The sequence below is a fragment of the Rattus norvegicus genome, chromosome 3, assembly GCF_036323735.1.
Source record: "Rattus norvegicus strain BN/NHsdMcwi chromosome 3, GRCr8, whole genome shotgun sequence".
In the NCBI taxonomy this organism is placed as follows: domain Eukaryota; kingdom Metazoa; phylum Chordata; class Mammalia; order Rodentia; family Muridae; genus Rattus; species Rattus norvegicus.
Genome location: NC_086021.1, coordinates 182,252,934 through 182,267,090, shown reverse-complemented (window position 1 = coordinate 182,267,090; position 14,157 = coordinate 182,252,934). Strand labels below are relative to the sequence as shown.

Genomic DNA, 14,157 nt, shown 5'->3' with positions numbered 1-14,157 from the left:
GTCAGGGGATTTGAACAGAGAATTTATTCGGGCCACGCAATTTCACCCGCTGAGCCATCTTACCAAGCTGCTATTTACTTTGCCTTTAAATTCAAATGGTGTTTATCTTGAGGTAGAGTCACTAAGGGGATGGCCTCACCTTCTCCCAAGTCCTCCTGAGAGCTCAGGAAAGGCTGTGGGCCTGATGTAACAGATCCTGACTGGAAAGACACCATAAGACAGCACCAGTTCCGGGCTGGAGTAGAGTGCCTGTCCAGCGTACATTAGAGCCTAGGCTTGCTCTCCAGCACGCGATCCAGCAACGGGAGCACAAACCCTCAGAGGAAAGGCAGGAGGAGTCGAAGTTCAAGATGATTTTCGGTTATTTACTAGTTTAAAGCCAGCCTGACATATATAAGACCTTATCCGAGTTGTTGGGGACAGCCAGATTATGATGCTAAGTGCTGTTAGGATGCCCTGGATGGGCAGAAGCAGGAGGCCAGCCTAGACTGTGACTTGAGTACTCAGTCACAAGTGTGACACTGTGTCCCTACAAGGTTCAGGGGACATCCAGGAAAAGGAGAGGGAACACTCAGAGCCAGAGATCAAGAAGGAAGGGGATGGAGGGGTGGGCTGCAGTATCTACTGAAAGTACTGGAACTCACAGCAGCTGTGAGCGCCTGCCTGAGACCAAGGCCGGCGACAGCCCAGCGTGGATGGAGTAGGGTCACACAAGCCCCTACCTCAAGTGGAGGAGCTATTTATTGAGAGTCAATGGGTGCTGGGGGAGGAAGAGGCAGTTTCCTTAGGGGTGTGGCCACCAGCGGTTTGACCACACTCCTGTGGGTGGCTCACACAAGGTGCGAATATTGGCAGCGCTAACTGGATTCAGTGGATTATTAGAAAGGAAGAAAGAGAAAGACAGACAGACAGGCACAGAGAGAGAGAGAGAGAGAGAGAGGAGAGAGAGAGAGAGAGAGAGAGAGAGAGAGAGAGATGAAGTCGGCAAGGGTATGCGGGATAAATCCAGAAGGGAGTCAGAAAGAGTGGGGAGTGAAATTTATCAAAATGCATTGTACACAAGTATAAAATTCTCAAAGCATAAATAAAAATATTAATTTAAAAAAAAGAACCCCTGTGCTGGGCACAGTGGTGAATGCTTTTAATACTAGCAGTCAGGAGGCAGAAGTAGATCTCTGTGAGAACCAGGCTAGCCAGGGCTACATAAAAGACCCTGTCTCAGAGACAGACAGACAGAATTAAAATATTTGTATAAAGCAGGCCATGGTGGTGCACTTCTTTAATCCCAGCACGTAGGAGACATAGATGGGTGATCTCTGTGAATTAAAAGTCAGTCTGGTCTAAAAGACACCCAAAGCTATATAGTGAAACCCTGTCTCCAAAAAATATTGAGTTTTTAAAACCATCATTACTCCCCACACTGGCTTGTGGGTTTAGGCAATCTCTCCATACCAGGCCTCAGTTTCCCCTCTGGACAGTGGGTCTCAGTAACATTGACACACCATCTGATGAGAACGCCATCTCTCATTTATCTCATTTCATCTCATAGATTTAAGGGAGGTAAGGCATGTGGGGACTTGCAAGCACTAATTATGGTCAGCTAGAGAGCAAAGCTAAGTTCCAGTCAATGCCACAGAGGCCAAGGAGATCCATGCAGAGGCAACAAAGACTGAACAGTTCACTGAAAGGGAGTCCCACGGGTACCTTAGAGTGCAACTCTCAGGGATAAGACTGATGGAGGTAGCCGGGACCCAGAGCACTCCACTGAGGCAGGGGGAGAGCTCACAACCAGAGCTCAGTGTGGACAAACTAGAGTCAGAAGTCACTGTGACCCTGGTGGACACCTGGGACTAACACTGGCCCTAGCTGGGGACAGTCCCCCCGTGTGTCACACCAAGAATAAAGGAATGCAACCGAGTCGCAAGTGACATTGTGCAATAGGAGAGAGAACGTGAGCTTCCAAGGGTCCAGGCCTAGAGGGACACAAGGACTCAGGGTGGCCTCCAACAAGAAACTCAGAAGAAAGCACCCAGCGCAAGATCTGAAGGCACAGGAGGGACACAGCCAGCTGTGGTTGGCTGAGAGAGATCCAGCTTCTGATGCAGTCTCAGAAGCCGGGAGCCTGGGCCTCCTCTAGGATGATCTCTAGATGGGACAGCAACCGAGTCTTCCAGGAGAGGTAGGTGCCAAGGACCAGCTTCCGTTGGAGAAGGGCTCTGAAGGAAGGGGTGTCTGGGGGGTGGCAAAAACAAACAATTCGAAGTCAAATCATGGGTCCAAACCCCTGTAAGCACAAACAAAAGCCTTAGCTGGGTGGGATCTCCCGTGATCACCACTCCCTAAGTCTCTGTATCTCCTTCCTGAGTATCTTTCCAACAAGATGGTTCACAATACACACACACACACACCAGTTTTTCTTCCTTTAAATTCGTGAAGCCCCTCATATAATTCACATTGAATCCTTATTTTTTGCAAAGTTGGGAAATTATGTATTTTCTATTTTTTTAAGATTTATTTATTATGGGGCTGGGGATTTAGCTCAGTGGTAGAGCGCTTACCTAGGAAGTGCAAGGCCCTGGGTTCGGTCCCCAGCTCCGAAAAAAAGAACCAAAAAAAATAAAAAAAAAAAGATTTATTATAAGTACACTGTAGCTATCTTCAGACACACCAGAAGAGGGCATCAGATCCCATTACAGATGGTCGTGAGCCACCATGTGGATGCTGGGGTTTGAACTCAGGACCTCTGGAAGAGGAGCCGGTGCTCTTAACCACTGAACCATCTCTCCAGCCCAATGCATTTTCAAACTCATGTTTTTAGAGTTCTTTTCCACAGCCCTAAAGGCCGTCCTGAAGATTGCGGCATTTACTATTTTGGTGAGACATTAGCCACACCTTCGACTCCCACACTTGTGCTGTCTGACCATCATGGAATCATTAGCATTAACAGGGAGGGCATTCCTCAAAGGAGGAATGTAAAATATGTCTATTATCAAACAAGCCTTCTGCTCATGGCAGCCATTGACGCTCATAGAGGCCCACACCTGCTCGCCCTGTCCCAGGGACAGGAACCACATCACTCCGTCCCCACCAAGGCTGTGCCAAACCAGGCAAGCTGAGCCACCAACCTCTCCACAGGGAGGAATCTCTGGGGAAACTTGCCCTGCCCAGCACCAAGGTCCCAACACTGGTGTCTCCACACCACCAACACCGCCTTAATGGCTTTCCCAGTGTCCATGCAGTCTTCCACAGTGTCATCCCTTTCCTGTGAGTGCGGTGAGACCTAGAGAGGTGTGACAAGTGGCAGCTTTCTCAGTATTAGTCGTCAGTATACGGGGGAACTTCATTCCCAGGTCTGTCACCCACTGAGCAGTTCCTAACCTGCCTTCTTCCCTATCTCCCAGAGGAACCCTCCTGGAACACTCTCTTACCACACTCTCCATTGATTTCTCCTGCCTAGGAGAGGGGCTGTTGTCTCCAAGGAGGCAGCCAGACCAAGCGCTCAGGAAGGCTCACCCATCTGAGCTTGGTCTCTTTCTACACGGCCCTGTGGGAAGAGAGGACACCAAGGAAGTCAGAGCACAGTGTGCAGCTCAGGGTTTGTGACCACAGTGGATTTCAGCAAGAAGTTGGTTAAGTCTGAGCACGGATGTCAGTCAGAGAAGCTTCCTCAAACATCATGTTGCAATGGAGACCAAGTCTCTCTGTGGTACCTACCTCTCAAAGACAGGATCCTAAGAAAGGCATCGGGGGCATCAAAGCAGATATGTTGGCATATATGTGTGAGACAGTTTTATGTCAACTCGAGACAAAGTAAAGTCATCTGAGGGAAGGGAACTTCAACGAAGAAAATGTCTCCATAAAACCCTATAGGGGATTTTCTTAGCGATTGATGGAGAGGGCCCAGTCCATGGTGGGTGGTGCCATCCCTGGGCAAGTGGTCCTGGGTTCTATAAGAGAGCAAGCTGAGCAAGCCATGGGGAGCAAGCCACTCTTCTGTGACCTCTGTATCAGCTCCTGCCTCCAGGTTTCTACCCTGCTTGAGTTCTTGTCCTGACTTCCTTTGACGGTGAGCTGTGATGTGGAAGTGTAACTCAAATAAACCCTCTCCTCCCCAACTTGCTTTTTGGTTATGGTGTTTCAACAGAGCAGTAACTCTAAAACAACCTAGAATCCCATCCTTTAGGTGGAGGCAGGGGGACCAGAGTTTCAAAGTAATCCTTGGGTACATAGTAAGGTTGAGGTCAGCCTGGGACAGACAGACAGACAGACAGCGGGGGGAGGAGGCACAGCTGAGGAGGTGACTTAGCTGGTAAAGGCACTTGCCACCAGATCTGATGACCTAAATATCCTGGAATCCTCATTGTGGTAGCTAAGAGCCAAGTGTTTTTCACGAGCTATCATCCAACATCTACACGTGGCCTGTGGCAGTCACCATGCACATGCACAGGCATTTAATGTTTAAATCCTCATTAGGGGAAGCTGGAGCCTCACCTCTCCCTACTTTGCAAATCCTGCAGCCTTCTAGGACTCCCCCCACCCCCACAAAAGAGCACCAGACAGACATGGGCTGTAGAGCATGTCACAAACCCCTGAGCCGTGCTCCCCAAGATGGTCAAAAATCATTACAAGCAAGGGGCGATGGGAAAGCCACTGTAGAGGGGAGAGCCTGAGGAGATGTGGTGGCTGTGGTGGACGCACAATCTCGGGCAGGACCCTGTGGTACTTACTTCCTGACTGTTGCAACAAAATGCTTGAGAAACTTGCCCTGCCCAGCTCCAGGCTCCCAACGCTGGTGTCTGCACATCACCGACACTACCTCATTGACTCTTTCCAGTACCCATGCAGCCAACCACAGTGTCACCGCTTTGCTGTGAGTGAGGCGAGACCCAGAGAGGTGGGATGGGTGGCAGCTTGCTGACACAGGTAACTTAGGGGGTGGGGGGCTGGTTCTGGCTCATTTTGAGGGTCCAGTCCATCATGGTGGGGAAGGCACGGCAGCAGGAGCATGAGGCAGCTGGTCATGTTGTATCCACAGTCAGGAAGCAGGGAGACAAATGCTGGTGCTTTGATCACTGTCTCCTTTTTCTTCAGTTGGGAAACATGGCCCACTGTACAGTGCTGCCTGCATTCAAGGTGGGTCTTCCCACCTTAATTAAAACAACCTAGAGGGCTGGAGAGATGGCTCAGCGGTTAAGAGCACTGACTGTTCTTCAAGAGGTCCTGAGTTCAAATCCCAACAACCACATGGTGGCTACAACCACCTGTAATGGGATCTGAGGCCCTCTTCTGGTGTGTCTGAGAACAGCTACAGTGTACTCATATAAATAAAATAAATAGACCTTTTTTTTAAAAAAAATAAAACAACCTAGAAACTTCCTCCCAGATACACCCAGAACTCTATCTCTTATCTGATTCTAGATCCTCTCAGCCATCATAGATCTGCTCAGGATACAGAAATTCATAGGGAGCAGACTGGAACTCCATCTTTCTTGTTGTGTGTGTGTGAGAGAGATGTGTGATTGGGTGCTCTAGGCCAACTTGGATCCAAGGAACCAAACTCAGGTTATTAAGCTATGGGCAGGTGCCTTTATCCACCGAGCCATCCACATCCAGTCAGGAGCTCGTGGTGGCTTCTTGGTTGGGACAACTATACCTTATCACACAGGACAATAACATTAGAAGATGAACAGGGAGCCCAGGGAGGGGCCCTCGGCAGTTTCCTCTGCTGGTGATGAAACTTTCAAAGTTCAAGAGCACAGGAAAACACACACACACACACACACACACACACACACACACACACACACACGAGGGGGGGGGAGGAGAGAGTTAGAGACAGACAGAGATCTCCCTGAAACTGGAAACCCTACCTGTCCGTCTATGAACGCACCTTGTGGGATATGTTTTGAAAGGCCTTTCCCTGATGCTGGGAGCCCATCGCTGAGGAGAAGTCCTGCACTGGGAATTCTCCAGAGAGTCCCATGACACCTCTTGCCTGAGCGTCCTGGGTCCCAGATCCTCTCCTCTCAGGCCACACCATCAAGTGGGAACTTCGGTTGGGGAGGAGACTGAGCCAGGTGCGATGACTTCTGCCTGGGATCCCAGAGTTGGAGAGGATGTGGCAAGAGAATTACCATGAGCTCGAGGCCAGCCTGGGCTACATATGAAAAGACCTCCATTCCATAGCTAGACTCTGTCTCAGGGAATGGGGGTAGGGTTAAGTCAGTGGAGGCTTTGAGGCCCTTGGTGGCATCCACCAGCATCCAAAACACGGCTCAAAAGCCTTCTTTCCTCACACTGAGTCAATAGTCCCACCACAGTGCACCCATGCTCTGTCACCAGAGGAGAGACCAATGTCAGGGGCATCCCTGGGCAAGCACACAATCCCAGGAGGCTTGCTGGAGAGGTTGGCAGGTCCTCTTCCCATGGATCAGGTGCAGCCTGGGAATCGACCAGAATGAACCTCTGAGCCCTGTCTATAGGACTCATGAGCTATGCTTAGGTAGCCATGTCTCTCAAAGTGCCAAGTACCACAGGTGCCACCAGGGAGGGAATGAGGAAGGCACGGCCTCAGAGTCAACCATGTTAAAAAGCAGTTCTTGGGAGTAGATGGCTACACTGTCCTGTGACAGCCGAGAGATCCTACAGCACTGACTCCAAAGGACAGGGATAAGCCAGGCAGAACCAGCCATGAGCCCCATTACCAAGGCTGCCTGGCCTTTGGCCTCACCCATGTACCTCAGAGGCCCCTTGTGGTAGCTTGGACATGACCTTAGGCAGCTGCCTTAGAGTGCCGTCTGGCCTTATCAGTCCCTGGAGATCCTATGGAGTCACAGTGCTGAGGCCTGGCCAATCCCAGTTCTAACCACAAGAGGTCCCACAGGGCCCCATTTCCCCTGATCTCTGGACTTCTGCTTTCTTGGGCACAAAGCAAGCACAAGGGGACTCGAGGGTAAGGAGTCTTCAGCACTCTGGACTCATAAGGGTCCAGCTTCTTAGCTGAAGTATGGCTACCTCCGACTCTTGCAACCCTGGCGTTGGCACACTGATGCGTGCACCTCCCTCCCGGACTCTGCGGCCGATGGCTACTGTCACCCAAGCTGCTGGGAAGATAGTAGCCCAGAGCGTGACCCACGGCTGTGGCCGTATGAACTACCTGTCTCATCACATGACCAAAATGTGTGACAAAACAGGTCAAAGAGGAGCTCCCCGACTCTAGGTCACTGGTTTCCCAGGCCACGGGGAACAGAGAAGTGCTGTCTGTGAGGTTTATTTAGGCCTCTGGTTTCAGGAAGAATAGTTTATGGAGGCTGCATACCACGGAAGGGAAGTTTGTACAGAGGTGGCTCTTCACCTCTAGGCAGACAGGAAGCTGAGTGAGGGAAGAAGGGAGGGAGGGGAAGGCAAGGAGGAAGGAAGGGAGGGGGAAGGGGAAGGAGCGGAGAAGGAGGGAGAAAAGAGGGAGGGGGAGAGGGAGGGATAAGAGAGGGAGAGGGAGGGAGGAGGGAGGGTCGGTTCAGGGACTCCAGGCTAACAGGAAATGGGAAAGTTCACACACCCCTCCAGTAACCTACTTCCTCTAGCCAGGTCCCACATTAAATTTCCAGAACCCTGTCACATCTGCTGACCAATTTTTTTCACCGGCGATCACGCCCACGGGTGACATTTAGATCTGAACCACGGTGGTGGTGGTGGTGAGACGCACGCAGTGTTGAGAGACCCAAGGTGGCCAGAGGAGAGGTCAGAGTGAGTGGGCTATCGCAGAGACACTGCTCCTCAGAGGCATGCATCTATTGGGAGAGGCAATGGGTCCTGAATGCCTGCAGGATAGCCTATGTTCATCCCTCACAGGGTCTCGGGAGCAAGCTTGGTGCCGAGACCCCTGCGTGCCTCTCAGGTCCCGGTGAGAAACAAAACTAAAGGAGTTTGTTCAAGGGAACTGACACTATCCACATAAGGGCAGCCACTCTGAGTCTCTTCAGAGGACTTGAACTCCCCCATCCCAGGCCTGCCCCTTCAGAATGGAGTCTAGAGAGCCCTGCAGATGTCTTCACCAGCAGCCTGACCCTCAGCCTTCCCTGGGTCAAAGTGTAACTCGATTTAGAGGTCAGAGTGGTCCACAGCAGTATGGAAGGAGACGGGGGGGGGGGGGGGCTCTGGGAACTGTCAAGTTGTCATCTGGAGGCTACTAGAGATAAAGCTGTCTTCAGTCAGCAGCCAGCAAGCTGCCGAGTGCTGCCTGAGACTCCACAGCGCTTCTCTGCTTCCTGTGACCTGGGAAGAGAGTGGCCTATGGTCAGAGAGCTCCACTTCGCCCAACCGACTGTGCCTCAGGGTGAAGCCGACTGCCGAGTGCTGCCTGAGACTCCACAGCGCTTCTCTGCTTCCTGTGACCTGGGAAGAGAGTGGCCTATGGTCAGAGAGCTCCACTTCGCCCAACCGACTGTGCCTCAGGGTGAAGCCGAGAGCTGGAGGTTTGGAGGTGGTCCTAGGATCTCCCTGGGTTCGAGTCCCTCAGAACAGAGCAACAGGAGTCTGTCGCTGGAAAGGGCAAGAGATGGGTTAGCAAGGGGACAAGGGGACAGGAAACCAGAGCCAAGCTTCTCGCCTCAGGCCTGAACTTCCTGAGGTGGCTTTATTTGCATGATGCCCAGGCAGATGGGCCACTGGTCACCTGCATTCCAGAATATGCAAAACGCCAACAGTCACTAAGGCCAGTCAGGGGCCGTCCTCACAGTTGTTCCACCCTAAGCTCACCCCTAGGCTTGATCTGTGACATGCTACATCTGTGCCTCTATACTACAGACCAGGAGTCTAGGGGTCAGACGAGAAACTTCTCCCTGGGTTCAAACGAGGTCCCTCGAGGGCTTTGGGTAAATCGGCTTCTCTGCCTAGCAATGCCATCTCTGTTTATGACCTCATGGCTGGTGGGGAGACGGGGCACAGACCCCAAAGAGGTGCCACCGTCACGTGGGCCCAGCTAGAGAGTAGCACACAGCACTACTGCTCGGACGCCATGTTCTACGTCAAAGGACCTTCTGTAAGGGAAAAGTAGGCTCGGCCCCGACTATGTCTAGCAGCCTCTCGTGGCAGTGCACGCCCTAAGCTTAAAGCAACTGCCTCTCCTTAACGCTGTCTCTACCCAGAATAAATAAGTCTTATTGCTAATTCAGGATGTTTTGGGAGTTTTGTTGTTGTTGTTGTGTTGTTGTCGGATTGCTTTTTGAGACAGGGTCTCAAGTGGCCCAAGTTGGCTTAGTATGTAGCTGAGGATAAATAACCCTGAACTCCCAAGTCTTCCACCTCCACCTCCCAAGTGCTTGAATTAGAGGCAAGCGACCCCTCACCCCGCAGTGCCGGGATCAAACCCAGGGCTTCCCACATCCTAAGCAAGCGCTCTACCTACTGAAGTTCCTGTGTTTTGGGAAGCCTTGAAATTCCTGATTGTCTTGAGTTTGAGACTGCACTGTCATTTAACACAAGGACCGCAGGTCACACATAGTGTGTGGTCCTGTCCCTTTGCTCCGGGTGAGACATCCCTGGTATCTTGATTTCCTGATTTCCATCGAAGCTTGTCCGTGTGCACAGGTGTCTCAGCCTTACCACAATTCCTGGAGCGTCTGACTGGGTCAAACAATGTCCCCCAGATTCATGTTTACCCAGGAGACTTTGTATGGAAACAGGATCTTTGTGGGCGAAATGAAAGTAACTCTAAATCCAATGCTGGTGTTAGGAGAGAAGACTGGGAGGTTGGAGACACAGAGACGGGCATGGGGGTGGGGTTCCTGGTGACCACTGACCTGGAGGAGATGCTGGCCATAAGCCACAGAATGCGCAGGACACCAGCAAGCCGCACAACTAAAAAGAGACCCGGGGCGGAAAGACCCAGCCCTATCCACACCTTGATGGTCGATCTCAGTTTCCGTTGCTTTAAGCTATAGGTTGGCACTGCAGCAGGAACGCCATGGTCTCTTCCTACTCCTTCCCCTCACTCCCAGACCACTGCCTAGCTCTGCACCCAGACAGTGAGACAATGGACGAGAGGAGCCACACCAAAGCTGGATGCTGGCTCATTACGGATGAACCCAGAACCTCCAAGAGCAGTGCCCAGCACCCGTGGCGACTTACACAGCAGTGGTGAGGGGGTGGGACAGTGAGGCTAGGCCTCATGCTGTCCACCCCAACCCTGGTACCAGACCCTACCTCTGAGTCGCATGGGATGCCCAGGAGTCTCTACAACGGTGATAGCCTTGTGAGGACACATGTCCCAGAAGGACTTGTTACTTTCGGTAGCCAGGAATCCACCCACATCTCACAGATGTTAAGGGCTGTCCTCTGTCCTGGATTCTAGGTCTCACAGTCATCCCCGCCCATAGAGCCCGGGGCAGTTACCCAGGCAGGATTGTAGACACAGTGGCCCGGAAGCTTGGGCTTTTAGATTTTTGAAACAATGCGTCCAAAGAAAATGAGATTGCCTCAGGAGTCTCTTTCTGGAGAAAAGAAAGCTGAAGTCTGCGGGCCAACTGAAAGGGAACTTCCCCCAGGGAGAGACTCCATGCAGACTGAGAGCTTGCCAGAGCACCTTGCAGGAGAGACTGGAGCCTGTCAACAATGGGTCAGCCGTGGGTGGGACACACCTTGACCATGGCGGCTAAGCTACCCAGAGCTGTTTTCCTCTAAACCTAAACCTCACGTGAGAACCTCCAAGATGAACTTGAGGGGGGCCGCTGGGCCTCCCTATCAGTTCCTCTTCCCAGTGGGGCCATGCTGAATGACCCTCCTCTCTGCTTTTTGCTCTTTGCTTCTTTAATTGTCGTGTTGAGTATGAGTGGGCTAGCCTGGCCCCCTTCAGGCTGCCAAGGTCCAGACGTCGACTCTAATAACTCCAGTAATAAATCCTGCGCGTTGGGCTGGAGAGATGGCTCAGAGGTTAAGAGCACTGGCTGCTCTTCCAGACGTCCTGAGTTCAATTCCCGGCAACCACATGGTGGCTCACAACCATCTTGAGGCTGTCTCTCTGTCCCCTTCCCTCTTAGAGTCAGTGGAAATACACCCCAGCCTCCACTCCCTTCCCTTCATCCCTGCTCCTGTGCAAAGTCTGTCCACACAGAACCCAGGCCTCCACACACACATGTCAGCCACTGCTACCAAGACCAACTGTGAGGTTTAAAAATAGTCCCCCGGGGCAGCCAAAGATACCAGGTCCCTGGCTCAGGGAGGAGAATCCCACACAGCAGCTGTTGTCGTGTGCTCAAAGTCCTCCCGCAGGGGCAAAGGACTCCTGGGGGCTGAGTGGCAGCTGATAAGAAATCAGATAGAGCTAGGAGCTAGAAGCCCTGGCAGACAAGGGGCTGCCCCCTCCCGTCTTCCCCTGTCTCCTCCCACCTCCCCTTAGCTGCAGAGCCACACTCATAAACCGTGACCTTAGGCTGGCGATCTCAACTCTGGAGCCTCAGTTTCCCCACCAAGGAACCGAGGATCTACACGCTGTCAGGGATCTACATGCTCCCTGTCCTGTCCTCTGTTAGGTGTTTTATTTTTGTTCGTTTGCTTGTTTTAGATGTGTTCTGGGTTTTTTTTGTTTTTTTGGGGGGGGGTTGTTTGTTTGTTTTTTGTATACGTGCACTGGTGTTTTGCCTGCATGTATGTCTGTACGAGGGTGTCAGGTCCCCTGGAAGAGGAGTTACAGACAGTTGTGAGCTGCCTTGTGGGTGCTGGGAATTGAACCCAGGTCCTCTGGAAGAGCAGCCAGTGCTCTTAACCACCGAGCCATCTCTCCAGCCCCATTGCTTGCTTTAATACACAGTCGCTATCCTCAGACACACCAGAAGAGGGCGTCGGATCCCATTCCAGATGGTTGTGAGCCACCATGTGGTTGCTGGGACTTGAACTCAGGGCTGGGAGAGCTGAGTCATCTCTCCAGTCAAAACCTCCTCTGTTACTCTGTTAGGTTTTAAGCTACGGGTTGACCAGGCCATACGCAACTGCAGCAAGTTCACACTCTCGCTCTCTCTCTCTCTCTCTCCCTCTCTCTCTCTCCTCATAGACACTGGAAAGCCTCTGACTCTCCAACAGACTCCAAGAGAATGACAATCACTGTTCTCACTACACTAGCCAGTTATAGGGGGAGACACATCCCTCTGCCCCAGTACAGTGGGGTGCACCTAACTAGATGTGTTCCTCCTCCCTCACAGCCTTTTTTCATCTTGTTTGTGGGGCTTTAAGTTTTATTGTTGGTGGTGGTGGTTTTATTGTAGCCCAGACTAGCCTTGTTGTGTAGCAGGGGATGACTTTGAACTTCTGAACCTCCCGCCTCCCTCTCCCGATGTTAGGACGCACAACCACAGCCAGTTTTAGGTGGCACTGAGAGTCTGACATAGAGGCTCGTGCACACTAGGCAAGCACTCTACCAACCAAGCCGTACTGTCAGCCACTTCCTGTCTTCTTTCAAGTGAATGGGAGGGAGGAAGGCCCTGGCCCTTCCTCCCCCACCCCAACACTATACTGCTCTGCCTTATCCCTCTCTCTGTTCCCTCAGCAATGTGTCCCCTACCCCCGCCTCCCTCATATAAGGACAGATGGTGGAGACAGAGCCAAGACCAGTGTTGCCCCTGCCCCCAGCACAACTGACTCAAGAGCTCTGGTCTGACGTACCACCTGCCCCCCAACCCCGAACTCACCCCATGGTGAGTGACTGGTGCTTAGCCACATGCCAGCCCTGAGAACGTCACGCACACCTGTCAGCAGGACACGGTAGGTGCTTGGCATGTGCTCCTTAAGCAATTAAAAGAGCCGGTGGTAATCGTTCCCATTTCACAGACAATAAACTGAGGCTAGCTGGAAAGAATCCGAGTTCAATTCTTGGATCTAGAGGGAACCCAAGTTTGGGTGAAATGTCCCACCCAAGGCCAGAGGCAATGCCTGAACTCAGTGTCACAGGGTCACATCAGCCATGCTTCAATGGCCTCTACAGCCAGTAGTCTCACAGGCTATCATATAGCATGTGGTCTGACAACTCACACAGCCTCTCAGAGCCTTGGTGTCCACAAAACAGAAAACAGGCTTGTCCAGTCCCCACTTACCTACTTCCCCACCAGCCCCCCACTCCTAGCTCCCAGCGGAAGCTCTGGCTCTAGGCCCTCACTTAAATATATCTTGCCTGACTCATTACTCGAAAGGACAAGTTTATTTGAGAGGCTGAGAGTTCGTTCAGCAGCCCAGGGGCACCAAGGTCAGGGGAATCACACCGAATTTCTCCTTTTCCATCCTTCTTTGGAAGGAAGTTGAGAAGGTGGCAGACACACTGGCCGGGCACTTCTGCAGAGCACAGGGCAAGCACCCACAGTCCCCCGAGCCCACTCTCAGATCTGTCTCCTCTTTAAAAACCAGAGAGAACGGCTGCACAGTAGCTTGCCCCACAGCGAAACCCTGAGGGCAGCCTCAGTAGGGGCTTGGCAGGAGCCACACCCCAGAGCTCTTCCCCCTGCTGTCCATCCTCTCCGTCCTCCAGCTTCTCCATACTTGTGCTCCCCAAGCACTAGGATCTGTAACCCAGCCACGTTCTGTCTTGTCAGGGAGCTGGAGCCATGCCCCCATAACCACAGACATACTTCTGAGTAATATGCAGAGGTTCCCGGGGGACACACCTCAGTGCTGGGGGCGGGGCTGGCGCAGGGGTGGGGTGGAGTGGAGGCTCCTGTCAATCACAGAAATATTTAGGGAAAAAAAAGAAAGGCAGAGTCTCCTCTAGTGGAAGGAGCTCACCTCAGAGCCCCTAAGAAAGGTGTCTTGTAGGCTAGGTGTGGTGGGCCTGCCATGAGTCATGGTGTCCTAAAAGGATGCTGTGAGCCTCTCAGCTCTGGGCTATAAGACTGCTGAGACAATGCACCCCAAGAAACTGGAACTGTCCCCGGAATCCTCGCTGGGGAGGGGAAGGCCGAGGCCCTGAGCAGTCAGAGCAGGAGCTTGTCTCCCAGGAAGAGTGCAGTCGGGCAGTCTGTCAGTCTGCCTTGCAGGAGAGACTGGAGCGGGCACCGATGGGTCAATGACCGGCAGGACACACCATGACCAGACTCCTTAGCTGTGCACCCTCTGCCCTGTGTTTACGTCTAAACCTTGTACCAGGACCCTGAAGGAGGACTTGGGGGTCACTGGACC

General features: G+C 52.4%; 1 long non-coding RNA gene across 1 annotated transcript; it reads right to left on the bottom strand.

Moving 5' to 3' along the window:
- Positions 1 to 344: 344 nt before the first annotated feature.
- LOC102550425 (uncharacterized) lies at positions 345 to 3,567 on the bottom strand. The gene is made up of 3 exons (XR_591901.4): positions 3,429 to 3,567; positions 3,126 to 3,280; positions 345 to 2,232 (listed from the first exon to the last, which is right to left on the bottom strand). It is a non-coding gene; the product is annotated as an uncharacterized LOC102550425 (long non-coding RNA).
- Between the last annotated feature and the right edge of the window lie 10,590 nt (positions 3,568 to 14,157).